The sequence below is a fragment of the Aptenodytes patagonicus genome, chromosome 6 (genome assembly GCF_965638725.1).
Source record: "Aptenodytes patagonicus chromosome 6, bAptPat1.pri.cur, whole genome shotgun sequence".
Taxonomy (NCBI): Eukaryota; Metazoa; Chordata; class Aves; order Sphenisciformes; family Spheniscidae; genus Aptenodytes; species Aptenodytes patagonicus.
The window spans coordinates 33079157-33096148 of NC_134954.1; the positions used below are offsets into that span (position 1 = coordinate 33079157).

Here is a 16992-nt window from a genome sequence, read left to right on the forward strand (position 1 = left end):
TTCCCGGCCTGCCCCGCGGCGCATGGCGCGTCACTGCGCAAGCGCACAGCCGGGGTAGGCGGTTGCTAGGCACAGCGCGGCCCTAGCAACCGGCCGGCGGCCTGGTTCGGCCCTGCCCTCCCCCGCCCTGTGCCTGAGGGAAGTCCCTGGAATCAGCCCCAAGGCCTCTTGTCCCACATAACTAGTCACACCCCAGCCCCTTGTTTGAATAATCAGCAGGTAAACAGTGCTCAGAAACTTCAACTGTAACTTTTGGCTTGTTGTTTTTTTTTTTTAATTTTTCTTGAAATAAAGAAATAGAAAGTAAGAGTGACAGATGGGAGAGAAGGAGCCAATGCCCAGATTGCCCGATCCCATGTCACGCTCCCTAGCAAAGCCAGGCCACGGCCATTAAAGAACAGCACAGGACCCCCAGCACCATCCTCATCTCCTGCAGGCCCCTTCCCACCAGGCAGTGTACTACACCCTCCCTGCAACCTGCTTCATCCTCGCCCCATCACAGCCCTCACCAACAAGCAAAAACCTGGCTGGCAGCGATGTGGAGGCTGGGGCACAATCTCCCTGACCAGGTTTGGGAACCTGAAAAAGAAAATACTGCTTTTCTGCTTGGCCAGTTGTGACCATTAATGTTTGAAAGCTGAACTTCAACAGGGCTGCATGGGGGCTGTGCTGCCGTGCTTCAACTTACAGCTCCAGCTTGCCTGCCTTGGTAAACATGAATCAGATTTAGGAACAAAGAGAGACATGTTACAAAGCACATTTATCTGGTATCAGTTCAGGCAAGGAAAGAGGTTATTTTTTCAGGAGAGGAAGGGAAGCAAACAGCTTCTACACTGACAGGGTAATTACACCTGGACTCCTGAGAGCAGGTGGTTGCAGGGAAGCAATTTCTGCCTTCCCCCAGCCCAACACACTGGTGGGTTGATGAGGTTCCCAGACAGGCTGTGACTACAGGATCTGGTGAGCCTGGGAAGAAGAGGAGGTGTTGACAGCTTCTACATCCAAGGGCATCGGAAGACATCGCAGAGGAAGCAAGAAGAGTGGGAAGAAGCTGCTCTGGGGAAGAGGGTTGTTTATTTTGGAATCATATGGTTTATCTGGATTTCTGCCACCAGCTCTCCATGAAGCATCTGAGATGCCTGAGAAGGAATCTTAGGGGGTTTGTTAAATTTGACCTTTGGCATGCACATTTTGCTGAGGAGATAGTACCCCAAGGAAGCACAGCTCAATTTAACTGAAGAACCGAAAGCTAGCAACCCACAAAGTCTCCACAAATCCCTGTGGACCAAAAGGGAGGCATTGGAATTGAAAGAAGACTGTAAAACAGATAGCTTTAAGTTTAGTCTGGAGACCTAGTCTTTTTGAGGACCTTGGACTAGAATTGTTCATAGACGTTGGGCAAGCTGAGACCAATCCTCCTAAAGATGTCAGTAGGAAATTCAGCTGACCACACAGTATCAATGAGAGACAAAGCAGCATACCAAATGGATCAAGAGAAGATTCACAGATCTCCAACATGTGCCAAAAGCCATCCTAACACCAAAAGGGTGGCAGAGAATCTTACTGTTTTGAGCACCTCACCAGCATCACAAGCAGGAGTAGACATCAACACACACTGCCTTTTCCTCCAAGGTTTTGCCTCCTCCCAGAGGAAGGGACTCTGACCTTTCCAGCCACTAGTTTGACTTAATACAGCAGAACTTATTTGCAGAAATAGCCTGGAAAGCAGCAAGACAGCACCATGGTACATATTGCTGGCCAAATATTCAAGGCCCAGCAGCAGGAATGTAAAGCTCCCTACCTGTTTCTTTTTGCATGCCACAAACAGCAGGATACTATCTCCAGCCTCAAATAACCTCATGAACTCAGTAGCTTAAGCGCACACATGTATATATGCAGTTTCCAACCCCTATCAGCTGAGCTACCAAATGCTGCTGTAAAATATAGATGCAGCTTGACAACAGAAAGCACCCACTGTCTGCCTCAGTCAAAGACATGCCTAGTTCAGGCCTGAGGATACTGGTATCAGGACATCAGTAACATGGAAGGACATACAGACTGCATTACCTTAGAACAAGATTTTTGTTGCTATGATAAATATTATCAGGTTTTCGTGCTTCACTGGGTTTCTCAGTTTTAAGACTTTTTATAAAGGTAACGGGAAACCAAACAGTTTGTAATTGTGTGGAATTCTAAACCAAGTGGGACTTTTCCAAAGATCTCCATGGTGTAGGATTTGAGAAGTTTACATTAAAATCAGTTCCTCAGGCAGAAATAAACATTCATATAGTACCCCTTACCCTAACATCAAGAACAGCAACCAAACCAAGTCCATGGAAAGAGCCTGAGACATAGAAACAATGGCATTTGCTTGAGAGACAGCCTTCCACTCTCAACGTGCTCTTGAACTAATCCCCTCTCCTCCTTTAAACAGCTGCTGGTTTGTTTGCCTTTTAAATTACTACCACCCTTTAAAAGCCATGTTTTGCCCTTTGAGCTGCTAGTCAATGTAGAATTGGGAATTTTGTCCAGCAGTCCCACACATTTTGGATTATTATCAACCATCAAAATTACTCCCAGCCCATCAGGTAAACATATCAAATGTATAGTTCAAATCACTGTGAAGACAGCATGCTTTTGAAGATCAGCAGGAAACTCGTGAAACACAAGCTACTGTCATGCTGTACATCTTTGCTCCTAGATGATTTGAAGTAATTGTATTTTGATGCTGCACAGGCCTGAAACATTTGGTTGGCAGGTTCTGCAAGATGCCTTAAAAAAATATAGATTTAAAATAGCCTATAGCTGCCATAGAGTTCTGTAGAAGTCCATGCTGCCTGCATCTCTGGATATGTTTTATTCTGTGAAGGATCTCTCTCCTATCCTATTGCCACCAACTCCAGAACTGATATCAGCTTTGCCACGCAGCATCTCCACATGAGAAGTGTGGTCGCCAAAGTTACAAAACTTCAAGGAGTGTGTATTGCACTCCCTGAGAGCAGCTTATATTCTTTTACAAGAAGGCCTATTTACATATATTTACTACTTACGGTTAATGTAGTCTCTGGCTTCCAAAATTATTCAGAAAATTGGTATCCAGCCTAAAGTCTTGAGCTAGGTTCTCCTGACAATGGCAAGAGTTTGCTTGCCAGACCTCCCCTTACCATGGGGCCTCATCTATACACCCACATACAACCTAATTGGGAACAGTCATGCTCCACGAGCAGCCCAGGTTTATCTGACAAATAAACTCAGATGAGTTTCAAATGAATCCACACTCTGTGCTACACTGGCAATTTTTTAACCTTGACACGGAAAACTAAGGGTTGTGACTGTGCCCTCTCTTCCCTGCTGCTTTAATAGCACAACTCCACTGCAGTGGAAAACTAACCATTTTCACTTAGCATGGACATACCAGAGACACTTGCATGTGGCATCATCTTGTGAATGTTTCAGAAAGCAGGCTCCAAGGATGGGAATTCACAGTGAGCAGAGCTGCCACCCGGGACCACTTACACAGTTCCCTTGTCCTAAAAGGTAATTACATGAACCCAACACCTGCAATATGGAAACCAGTGAGATTTTCCATGTGTTCTGTCGTATTAATTAGCTGTCCTCCCACCAGTAAGCCATGAAGAAATTGGTGACTATAGGTCTGGGGCTAATGACTTCTCATTTTCATTTACTATTTAATTCTAATTGCAAGGAAAGTCAATGATGGGGAACCTACACAGTTTGGAAAGGGGAATGAAGCTGGCATTTGACACCAAGGGTGTTCCCCATTGCTGGCTCTGCATTGCTAAGCCAGCGCTTGCAATAACAAAAATCATTTTATTCCATGAAACTTTGGACTTGCAAATTGCAAAATCCAGGTTCAGACACCAGTTGCTTAAACCAACTTCTCTCCTTTCCCCTGTGTGCTAGATAGAGATCTCCAGCATACATTCCCTCTTCTCCAAGGCAGCTGGGCTCAATCTCACCAGTGCAACACACTGACAGATGCTAGTGACTGCTTGGCTCTAATCTGGTACTGTAACGAAGCAGGCAGATATTTTGAAGTGCTCAGCATCTCTTGTGAAAGTGTGGAAGTGACTTCACACTTCAAAACACACTTCACTTCAAAATCTGAACCACGTCCAACAGGATAAAGTCTATGGCAGAGGGAACTCCTTTGTACCAGCCTACCTGGTGACAACTAACACAGAGTCATAGGCACCTTCTACACCTTTTTGTTTTTTTGAATACAGGATTAATCTCAGCAAACCTTTTTTTCTGCCAGCTGAGGATCTGGCCTCTTACATACCTCTTTTGGGGCTTGGCACGGCCCCTGGTATTTTTTTCATTTCCTGGCTGCTTGCCATGAGATGTATTTGTAGGACTTCCAGCTCTGCAGAGGTTCTGTCGCCCTGTCTCTGACATCAGCAACAACCCAGCTTGCGAGATGTGTCCCAGAGCTACAGACACAGCTTGCTGGCTGATCCTGCCTGGATCAGGGTGAAGCAGGCTTGCTGTGGCCTTTCCATCCTCAAGATGACAAAAAAATGCTGTGTCTCAGGAGTGCTGTGTTGTGGAAAGCAAGTGAGAAATTAGGTGAATTACCTTTGTGAGTTATTTTTACAGCTATGAAAGCAATCAATTGATAAAACACACTTTAAATACATTTTGTGCGCATATAATGACTAGACAAACAGAGCTGTGTGGTTTCCTCGATAGGTATTTTCTGCTGGTTTCAATCATTTCAGTACAGATTCTATACAAAATGTTTTAAAATACTTTGGTTTTCTTATCTTTACCTGCTTAAGGTATGTAATGGAGGGAACTTTCAGGACCCTAGCATAAATTTGGTTTGGCCAGTTGTTTGGTGTATTGGATAAGACCTAACCCACAATAAGCAGCCTGGAATCTGCAACATGTTTACTTCAAGGAGTGTTAATGGAAAGGCTTGTTTGATTTAATTCTGTTAAATCATATAAAAATAATTTTTGCAATTAATGGGTGTATGGTGCACAATCAGATTTCTTTTATCAGGAGAAACAGTTCCCTCTGGGTCTATTGAAGCCATGTAATATATCATGCCCGCAGTTATGGTGTGGATCTATTCGATCTGCCCTGCCATAACTGAAATTGAAAGCAGTAACTTTCATGAGAGCTGGGTCTCTACAAAGTGTCACTTCATTCTCTGGATCCACCCCCCTTTTTTTCTTTAAATTTTGTCTGTGTGCTAGTTTCCTTTTGCCAACCTCTGCTAAAGCTGTACATGCTGGCTTTTATTTCTCTTGTAATTGGAAAAGCTTGTCATTCAGAGCGCAGCAGCATACTTGCATTTTTATAGTCTAGTTTTGCAAATAAGAGGAGCTTTTGAATTTTACTGAAATGACCATCCATCTTCCTCTGCACAACTCAACCTCCCCATGCAATTTATATCCAGATTTCATGCAGTACCATTCTCGCTCAAGAAACATGTGATGCTTGCACATTTCAGCAACTCTCTATCCACTATAATCCTCAGCCTCAAGCTAGCAATGTGCTGTAAATCACTGGCAGTGCTCCTGAACTTGCTTTTTGACACTCCAGGTCCAGATACTGCCTCTTCACCCTGCGAGTGAATCAGAGATAGATGAAAACCACTGGTGATGTATGACAACATATATATATGACCCTCCACACCTGGGACCCGGTTCACTAGCTCACTGAAAAGGTATGAGGAGGTGAGAATAGAGGGCAAGTCAAAGGAAAGAAGGGGTCTGTCCTTTCCCATGAGCTGTGCTGGCTCCAGCCCCTCCTTTTGCACTGAGATGAAGATGCCTCCCTTCTGCATGCGCAGCCATTGCCTGCCCTGAGGTCTAGCTGGGAAACAGCCCAGGGCTGTTGTCCCTTGTCATTCAGGCAACAGAAGCAAGCACTGAAGGTGGAAGTCCAAGTCCTGCTAGACCTTAAATACAGACAAATGCTTTTTCTTCAAAAAGTGCCAAGGAAAGGCATTCACACAAAACAGCGTTAGAACAAGCATTCCTCTGGTCGAGTAACCAAGCATTGGAAACACAGGGGACACTATTTCCAGCTCTTCTAAAACCCTACTGTGACCTCCATGGGCCCATATGATACACTAAAGCCCACCCTATGGGACACCAGAGGGAGGTCCTCACAAGGAGCCCTTCTCTTACTCAGCACAACAGAGCAGATTGAAACAAAGACCACAGTATAACTGTGTACAGAAGCAGAGCTAGGATTTCCTAACAGGCCAGTGGTTGGTTCCACAATGGAAATTATGGTCTTTTTCACTTGATGCAGAGCAGCTTTCCATGGAAAGTTGGTGTTTAATTTCCTTAAAATTTACGTTGGGGAAGACCATCTCCTTAGGCTGTGATACAAGTCCTGTTTATCCTGTAGAGTTATGCCTCTTATCCTTGCATAGCCCTCTCATTATGCTGCTGTTCCCTGTTACTGTGACATGGTTCAGTTCATACCACATTGTTTACATTGTGATTTCTTATTTTCTTTAATTTTTTTTTATTACAGAAATATGCTAAACCTCTTCTAAGTGCCATGAATTCTGCACCACTGTTGGTATGAAGGGTGTCAAGAGAGGTGTATGCATCTCCTCTGTATCTCTCAGTTTGACTCTGGGAGACTTCACTGTACCTGGAGACCCACAGTCCATCCCCAAGCATTCTGCATGAATGCTTTCTAAGTCAATATACCTCGATAATTAAAAACATGCATGTTGCTGGGCTGATTGAAGAAAGCTTTTGTTAAAAGGTTGTTCTGCACCTTGGTGGGAGCAGGATATCCTGGAATTTCAGCTAATGTCCATACCAGCTATTGTGCAAATACAGAGATATAAAGAGACCTTGCCTTACCTGGGCCAGAGGGGAGAGGCTGCAGCAAGAACACCCCTGTCAAGGCGTCAGTAGGAGCTGCTAGGTGAGAGACCAGTTCCAAAAAAATGGCTCCTTATGAGACTGACTTTTCTCTGAGGAGAACTGGGCATTTCTTTTCTGCCAGTGTACCTGCTCTTTGTGGCTGGGCTTTTGCTAGATGTGGTTGCTGGTTATTACACCACTGAACTGTACCCAAGTGAGGAGGACTGCTTGGCCATAACAACTAACATGCATAGAGATCTCACGTGATGAAAGGGGCTGCTGATGGGACAGAGGGTACCTGCTGCCCCATGGCTATTTCAGCCTGCATTTTCCAAGTTGCCCATCAGTACATTCAGGCCTTCAGATAGAGATTACCTGATCTGCATTGCTTCTCTGCTACCTTATCTCCCATCAAACCTAACTGGAGCCTAATCCATGCTTGGCTGAAAATATGGACCACTTCATAGTGGATTGAGCAGCTTATCTCTGTATCTTAATGAACAGTAGGAAACACATGAACAAATGTTGGAATTCAACTGCAAGGCAAGCTGCAGAGATAAGTGCAGACAGATACAGCTGTTTTTTCTTGATGAGATCAACCAGCAAGACAAACTCTCAGAGTCACTCCAGAGACTCTCCAAGCTTCTGCTCAAGTGTCAACGTTGAAGTCAGCCCATTTTTAACAGGGAGATGAATGTTTCATGGGCCTCTCTTTTCTTTGCCTGAAGCTTTTGGGTATTTGTCAAGTTCTGCCTGCCTGAGTTGATCCTTTCTCTCTCAGTCGTTGCCAGCCAGAAGCATGCACACCTTTCCATTACTGTGTTCCCTCCTTCTCTGCAATGGTGTAACAGTGTTTGTGCAGAAAAAGATCCAGAAGCTCCCTGATGAAGAGAAAGAAAGCCCTGCTCAGATACAGACCCTACAGACTCTCTCTCGAGGTGAGTGAATGGGATGCTTAAGGCAGTCCTGAAGCACCTGTATCTCCCTCTGTCACAGTGACTAGTGTGCACCTCCACACATATATACAGGCAGGGAAATGTCTGAGAGCAGCGGCTGGGAGATTTCCCCCCCTGCGTTTCCATTCAGAAGCAGAAGCCCAAACCTACCTTTCACAGGTGCCACTTCCACCGTGGCCAAGAGCACTGGTGCATTCAAGCAGGGGAGAAGTCCTCATGCTCTGTGCTTGGGAACAGGTACAGATGCTTTGCTCCAAACCTGGGCTGCAGATGGAGCCAAGACCCAGGCTGTTACACTAGCTGCTGATCAGCTGCTGGATCAGCTTTGCAGAGGCTGAGCTCAACAGGCAGCCCCACCAGCAGCCCCTACCCCTACAAAAGCATGCTCTGTGCGCAGGAGGCCGTAGTCACGCAGCCAAGCTGCAGCAAGCTCAACCCCTCTGCTGTCCCCTTTCCTGCCAGCATCGGTCAGGCACGGGCAGCAGGTACATCCTCTTCCTCCCTGGGGTCTCCTTTGGGTGATGCGGGACATGAGCAAGGTGCTGTAGCCATTGGAAGGGGCTCCAGACTCAGGTCCAAGTTTTGCTCCATCAAGATCCAGGCACTTCACACCAAAAACACTCTTGCATCCCTACCCTCCCTAGCCACCCGCCTGTCAAGCAGTCCTTTATTGCAGGAAGCCATATGCAAGCAGCAAGCCTGGTTCGGCTCTTTGGGGGGATGGACAAGCTCCAGGAAGAAATCTGGGCTCCAGCTTTCGAGTGGCTGGAAATACCTATCTGTAATCCTAATCCACCACCTAAGACCTAGCAAGGCTGGGGTTTCACCCCCCTTCCCTATCAGCTGTTTCTTTGCACCTTCCTGCTTGGAGCTCTCCTGGTACCCACAAATACCTTGAAGGTCTGGACACCCTGAAGGAAGGTGCCTAGTTTGTGCCACCCAATTACATGTGTGGCTCCAGCTCCCCATTCAGCAGAACATCCTCATCCATACTGACGGGAAAGAAAATTAACTAACGGTGCTCTCAACAGGCTGGGGAGATGACATTGAATGGATGCAGACATACAAAGAAGGTTTAGCACAATCGAAACACAGGTAATCCTCAATCCTTGCCAGTTCGTATGTTTAACTGCACAGAACAGAGCTATGCTCTAACATGATGCTCAGACTGTGCATTGTATCTTGCAAGCAAGATACAAGTTGTATTTTGCTTCACGGTACGGAGGCTGAACAAGATTTTGGTGAGAGCTCACCTTTTGGGAAATGAGCAAATGCCCTTGCAGTACCTCCAGTGTTGCCTTTTCAGGGATACGCCCCTCTGTACGTGACTGTGTCCACACCTCCCTTCTAGCCTGGTTGCTATTGCTCCTCGCAATGTAAATATATCCTTGGAGCAACTCAGTGGCTTAACTCTTTGCAAGTGCTGTCTGTAAGAGGTCTTGAATTGCCTCCCCACTCCTTTCCTGCAATGTCATTTCAGCAAGAAGCCACTGATGGTTATTCACCACTTGGAAGAGTGTCCTTACAGCCAAGGTGAGCAAAGCAAACCCTTCCAAACAACCTGGGTGATCCAAATCGGTCAGTGCTCATTCCTTACAAAGCATTTGAGCACTTGGTGTGAAGCCTTTCCAGCACATGCAGGGAAAGGTGGAGAGACAGTAAATCTACTGGGGACCCTTGAGAAGAGTTGGGGTATAAAACAGTTGTAAAGTTTTTCTGGGCAGTAATGTGCTCTGGGTCAAAACTTCCATGGCAGAGACACATGGCTACAAAACAGGCAGGTAGACACCACGCTTTCCTCCTTTATCCTCTTTCCCACCCCCGATCTCCTGCCAATTCTCCTTCCTGCCAACTCCCAACTCCAGTCCTGGGCCCCAGCAAGCATGGAAATCATCAGCTCATGTGATTAAAGCTTGGGGAGGTTGTATCCCCCCAGAAGGAAGCCCTGAAAGTAGTCTGTGTCAAGCCAGCGAGGTTAGGCATCGCACAGCCTCCATTGCATTGTTTTATACCATGGCTTTGAAGTTACGGGTATCCTGCAAGCACGGAGAGTCAGACACCGAGAAAGTTATCTTTATAGCCTCGTATTCACTGATTCACAGGGACTGCAACATGCCTTTGGCGGCGTACTTTCATCTGCAGACAAGAACCTTAGAAGTGCAATAGTTTACAGCACTGGAAAGGTCAAATCATCTTCTGGCCTGCGAGAGCATCTGCTACCATCTGTTTTATACACTTTCTTCTTACTCTTATGAGGCCTCCTGCCAAAGAGCGTGTCAGACCACTCACTGTCACTTGATAACCTCCTTGGTTATCGAGAACAAAGTGAGGTTTGTCAGGGAAGTCTGGCCTCACCATTCCTTATGAAACTTCTGTATTTGTTACCCCAAATGCATACAGCGGAAATTGTGCAGATGACTCCTACGCTCTGTAGTGCAGGGCCACACACAGCCAAATAAAGCCAAGACACATGCATTCATGACCTGTTCAGCCACTGGGAAGGAAATATGTACACCAGCAGTGTACATTTCAGTTTCTCAAGGACTAAATGTCTTTGGCATTTTACTTTAAGAGAACCAAGTCCTCCAAACTTTGTATGACGTGCACAGCAGAAAGTAGTGCTGGTCATTTACTGGTGTATTTAGAATCAATATAAGATGATGCAAAACCATGAAAAGCAGTGATCAAGATTTTTTTTTCTACCCAAATAATGCATTTCTCTTTATTTTAGCTTTAAGGAAAGCATTTGCTGCTAGCCCAGAGATCCAGCAGATGGCTCAGGAGGACTTTATCATGCTCAATCTGGTGGTAAGTCTGAATTTTAAAGTCTTAATCAAAATGTTTACTGGGGAGTGGAATAAGCCATAGTAAAAGCAGAAATAGATTCACTTTGCACAGCTTTGAAGTTGTATTTGAAATTCTTTTTTTTCTCCCACTTCTCTGGGGATGTACAACAGGATTTGCAAAACACCAACACAGTTCCTCCGTGGAGAGGGGGGGCAGGGAGACACTTCTATACATATACTTATTCATACAGGAATACCATTTTGTATTCTCCAATAACAGGTCACATTCTGGTACAAGGCAAAAAAGGAAAAAATACCCAGTCATCAGGCTTTCCGAGTTACCTGCTTGGGGCTTCTGTCCTCATCCCCAAGCATCTAGCACAGGACAACTTGGACAGAACAGGGAAACTCCGTATTTGATCACACCAGAATTGTTAGTTGTTGGCAGACGAGGCAAGCTCAGCTGATTCAGTTCATTTCTAGCACTCAGACAGTTGCCTGTCACTAAGAGGCTATCTAACTCTGACAGCATTCCAGCAGCGATGACAACATGGCACCTGATGGCCATTGTGTCCCTCGGATCCTCTTTGTGGGTAAGTCTCTGGGGTCAGGGGAATAATCAGGGCAGTGTGTTTTCTGTACGGTCCCCATTGAATTCACGTTGCTCCAAGTAATAGCTCTTATTCTTTTGGTCACTAAAGCTGTAGGAATAACCCAGACTTTCAAAAGGAACAGCTTAAGCGGAAAAACCCAAGTTGGGCCTTATTTCAGAGTACTTGTTTAGCAATCGGAGCTTAAATCAGGCACCCAAAACCACTACCATCTTTTAAAAACAGGACTGTGACAGCCTTATTCCACTCGTGGAAATGAACAGCATGTCACTGCTATTAACTGCTAACATACATCCCTTAAGAGTTTGGTCCTGCCTACGTGACACCATGCCACACCACCTGAATACAGCCTCTTACTGTCGTCAGATGAGTGACAAACACACTCTCTGAGGGCAGAGCAAAGGACCATCACCGACTGTGACCAACAACTTACAAAAGGCAAACTTACCATCAAAGTGCTGGGTACAAAGGGGACAATGGGCAATAATCTTGAGTCACCAGACGAGGCTTGTACGTAGAGGATCTACTCGTGATGGGTTTCAGAAGTAGACTTCCTTCATTAACTTACAGCTGCTGAGAGCCTGGTCCTTCAAGATGTGCCTTTCTGGCTACGAAAAGGCCAGTCAACACCATTTTAAAAGGCTTTTATCCCCACAAAATTATTCACCACTTCACAAAGCCGGAGTTGCTAATGTCTTGTACTTTTTTTTCGCTCAAGATCCTTCAATGACAGTTTGAGCTGATCTAACTGGCAAATATGGGAACAGAATGTACACTTACGAACCAGAAGATATTTCGACCTGTGAGTGAAATGGGCACTTTTCTGATCCCTTTTTAGCCATCTCAAGTTTATACAAGACAAATATGGTTAAAGGAAGAGGGTATAAGAGAATCTTGAGAAATGCTGGATCTATTTCTGCAGTAAAATCTGCTCAAAGCCCTTTATAAACATGAATGGAGTAAATTTAGTGCAAGTGCATTCTGGGAAAAATAACATTGCTGAATATTTCCAAGGAACTGGGCAGTAAAGTACGGGGAGAGTTGTCCTCAGTGCCTGAACCCTGCTGGCGGAGTTTCCAAACATCATGTAAATTTGGCCTCAAAACCCCACCTGCTTCAGTTTAAGGCATTTGGAGACTTGAGTGCACCGCTGACCTGCTTCTTAATCCAAACTGCAGAAGCTGTTTCAATACTTCTTGCCCTAGGAGTAACCAAAGTTTAAAAATACATATTCCAGGAGGACTGGAATTAATTCCTAAGGGTTGGTGTCTCTGCACTCCCCTCTCCTGGCTACCCACTTTAACAACACTTAGAGAATTGCATTTTTCTGAGGTCTCAATCCCCAGATCATAGCAAGTTGAATGAGCCAGATTCAAAAGCTGCGGGTAACAGAACAAACCCCTTCCCACAGACAAGTAGGCTAACAACAATCCTGTGACTAGGGTTCACAGTCCTCTTAGAATCATAGAATCATAAAGGTTGGAAAAGACCTCTAAGATCATTGAGTGCAACCGTCAACCCAACACCACCATGCCCACTAAACCATGTCCCTAAGCGCCTCATCCACACGTCTGTCACGCCCCACCTGCGGGAAGGGGAGAGTGACTAAGATCCGCAAATCCCCTCGGTGTGGATTAAGGTGAAATAACACTCAAGGTCCAAAAACAAACTTCAACTTTAATGGCACGAACACTTCTATAAGCATCAACCTTCTATGTCTTAATATATAACACAAGCTAAGTGGCTTTGTGAGGAGTTGAGGTAGGCCTTGTATTACTTAAGAACATCAAAAGCAGAGAGCAAGAAGGAGAAGGAGGAGAGAGAAAGAGAGAGAGCTGGGAAGCAGGAGAGAGGTAGAGAGAGACAAAGAAATCACCAATCCTGGATCCAGCGTCGGACCTGCCAATGGGGGGGGTGGTCGGTGTGGAGAGTGCCCCCAAGGAGGCTCACGTGCGCCCCTATTTATTGGCTCCAGCCCAAGGTTTCTAGAGTCTTCTCTCACCCCAGCTCCAGGAGTGGTTGAGACATTAGTCAGTCAAGGAGAGTGACGCCGGGCCCCTCCCCGTGGCTGGCTTCTGGAGCTTTCCCTGGGGCATTGTGCTTACAGCACAGCCATGTGAGCCTCATCCCTTACAACGTCTTTTAAATACTTCCAGGGATGGTGACTCAACCACTTCCCTGGGCAGCCTGTTCCAATGTTTAACCACTCCTTCAGTAAAGAAAGTTTTCCTCATGTCCAGTCTAAACCTCCCCTGGCGCAACTTGAGGTTTCCACTTCAGCAGCACACAGACTTTTACCTGATACTCAGATAAAGCTTTGAACCTCACGGGACGCCTGCAGAATGCAGAAAAGAGCATCTGTACAACCCATGAACTCCATCAGATGAACTCATGTATTCTAATGGCACTCTGTCCCTGGAGTACTGATTAAAACACATCATTATAGATACTTCTGCCACCAACAGGAGTTAACAAAATAGTCCAAGAGAAGAAGAAAAAAATCTTCTCCCAAGCAAGTATCTTAATATTTTCTAGAAGCCAATCGCTAATTCCAGTGAAAATCTGTTGCTGAGACAAAATAACTTGTCAAAACTACTCATTAAAATTGAAAAAAAAAAAAATTTAAAGACCTTTTAGAAGTCTACCTATCCAGAGTGGCTTTAATTTCTGACCTTAAGCTGTGTAGATTTAGGCATCTTCCCCGTCATCTTGAGTAGCTTCAGTGCTTTCTCCGCAATGACTGAAAACATGAGACAAGCGAAGCTGCTTCTGCACACAGAGCTCTGAGCAAGGGGCAGCACCGATCTGCACACGCGGACCGAGACAACAGCCCTGGGAGTGCCAAGAGACACAGCACAGCACACACGTGCCATCCTTGCGCCTTCCCTCACAGACCTCTCGCCAAGAAGCCATGGTCACGAGAACTCAGTGCACCCCACGGTGCAACAGATTCCCGGAATGAGGCACCACCCACTGATTTTTAAGTAGCAGTTTATCTTAATGACTTTATGATTATCATTAATAGAAAAGAATTTTCTTCCATAGTGTTTACAAACTTTTCGTTACCCCAATTAGCATCATTCTGGAAAGGATACTTAGATTATGAATACATTTTCTAAGTTTGTCTTGTGTGCACCTAGCTACCTTGTACTTGTCACAGTCATTTCTCCACAGCACAACTGCTGTCGTTTTTTTTAAGCCATGTCTTTTTGTTTGAAAGCCTTTTAGTATAATAAGAAACAAAAGCATGCAACTATAGGCTATATTGATAGGTTTTGTATTTTTATTGCTTTGTGAATTGCCATGCTCACTAACATGAATTTCAGAAAATTGTTTTGTTATTCTTTGTGAAAACTTTTGCTGTGTATTTCAAAGAACAAAAATAAAGGGTCAGCCCTTTTCCTGTCCAAATTCCCTTTCCTTGTTCTCCACATTATTTTATGCACACGGCCATAATAAAAAAATTGATACTCTGCAGAACTGAGCAAGTTTGTCTTATCACAAGCTGGCTATTAACCAAGATCATTCAGCCACCAGCCGTGCACGCTGAGTGAATGATATGAAAATCAATCTCTTTATGAGCAAAAGGGCTGGTGGGTGGGAGGCAGGTTAAACTTCTATAGGCATTAAGAGCACAGGTATAATTCATAGAAGTCACCCGGGAGCTGTTCCGTAAGTACAGGCCGCTGGCAGGGGCTAACTGTCAAAACGTGTCTCTGACCAGCGATGGCAGCCAGAGGGGCTGGGTACAGCAGCAGAATTACACAGTGTTCTCACCAGCTTCTGCATGAAATACAGAAGACTCTGTATGTTCAGAAGTGATCAGCGATCCCTTGTGATCGCCAGGAAAAAGGGAATTAAAGAGGAATTTGAAGACAAGGCCTGCAGCAGATAGAGCCCCCAGGAGAAGCTGCAGACAAGGAACATAAAAGGGCAAATAGAGAGAGGGATCAGTCGTAGGGGAGAAGAGCAACCCTCGGGTTCCCCAGCAGGAACAGGAGGGCTGGTATGAGCTCATAGCTGAGGCGGGAGCAGTTCAGAAAGGATGGTGATGGGCTGAGTACTGCCACAGGACCCGGGGTGGTCGGAGGGGAGCATCCTGGTGGATGGCACCCACCCGCATGAGGGAGGCTGCCAGCACAGAGGGGCAGAAGGCACCTCGGAGCCCAGCGAGCAATGCCTGCCCAGGGCTTGGATGCTACCGCAGAGTAAACGTACACAGGAAATTAAACGCGGTTAATCCATGGAACCAGTAACAGTTACTTAACTCCAGTAAAACTTGCCAGCAACGAAGCAAACAGCGGCCTAAGGCCAGTTTTGTTTTCTTTTTTCTAAATACATTTCTCCCCAGTGATTAGCAAGGACATTTTAGCAAAAGCAGGTGTTTAAGCCCTACTGATCCCCATCTGAACACTACCACCAGAATCAAAATCTGTTTGGGCTGTGGTTAAAGTTTATGGGAAAGCTTTGTAATGCAGGAATTTATAGATTTGTTAACCATGAAGCTGATACTCTCCTAGCAAGAAAACCACAAACTAGCAAGAGGATTGATGCTCTTACAAGGCACGAACACCTAGATCAAACAGGAGCAGAAGCAGCAGTACTTGCAAACTCCATTCAGTAAACACAGCTGATGGGCCTCCACTGCCCGGCTGAAATAATGATCCATGGAAAGAGCTGTATCATTATTACGTCCTTTGCATTTACCTGCACACAGAGCTGCGCTGACCAAGGGTTGGTCAGAAAACAGAAAAATAAGTTTAGTTGCTAGCTTTTCAGCCACTGACTGGACGGCTGGGAGCTCACGCCTCTTGGTCTCTCTAGGCTTGAGTTTGCAAACTCAGCTTGGTATTGTTTCCTCCAGATGTGGTGGCCTTGGATACGGCAAGGGCTGAAGATTAACTCCTCAATTACAGGCAAGCTCAGCAGAAGTATTGGCAAAATCCCCAAATTGCCGTTAACCACACTGGAGGGCACTCCTGGCACCCCCTCCCTTCAGCTTTGAGGAAACAGCCAAAGCGAGTCCCAGAACCACAGAGGTTCTCCCGAGCACAGCCTGCAGCCTCTGTGCTATCGCTTACCTGTCCCGGTTACATACTCTCACGCCATCGCCCCTCCTTCTTGGGGTTTGTACCTGCAACACCCTTCAGAAGGCGACGGCTCTGTTCAGTGGCCACTGGGGGAGAATTAAAGTGAGCGAGAAGGGCTTAGCTTTTTAAATGGGCCACTTCCTCCTGCTCCGTAATCACTTCAGCGAACTGGAATGAGTTGTGAGGAAAAGAAAGAGAAAACACAATTTTTTCATAATAAGATTCCCAGTGCTGAACACTCGCTCTTTTACAAGGACTGCACCAGAAGCAGATACAGAAGACAACCATTTCTTAGCAATCTGTTTCTTACTCTATGCAGAGCCACAGTCCCGTAGATGATTTATGCTAGTTCTCTTGAAAAACAGACCAGCTTAATATATTTGTGCACAAATATAGAGTTGAAATAACGGGCAGTTAATACTAGACCATGCTTTCTGAAAAAGAGGAAAACCACAAGCTAAAAATCACTTTACCTCACATCAAAATCCCAGTCCCCCAACTGAACCCAGGTCTTTGCACAGTGCAACCCCAGCCGGGTTGGGGAAACTTCTCGCACAGAGACCCGAATGCTGTCTTAGGAACAGATTCAGAAATTAAAGCTTAATGAAGGTTGTTCCCCGTCCAGTGTTAGAAACCAATTCATGCCATTCCCTATAAATGTATCAGTGAGACATACATAGACAGAA

At 45.5% G+C, this 16992-nt stretch overlaps 1 pseudogene; it reads left to right on the forward strand.

The window, feature by feature from the left end:
• The first annotated feature begins 7662 nt into the window (after positions 1 to 7662).
• Positions 7663 to 14003, forward strand: LOC143161623 (anterior gradient protein 3-like; annotated as a pseudogene).
• Positions 14004 to 16992: the final 2989 nt, after the last annotated feature.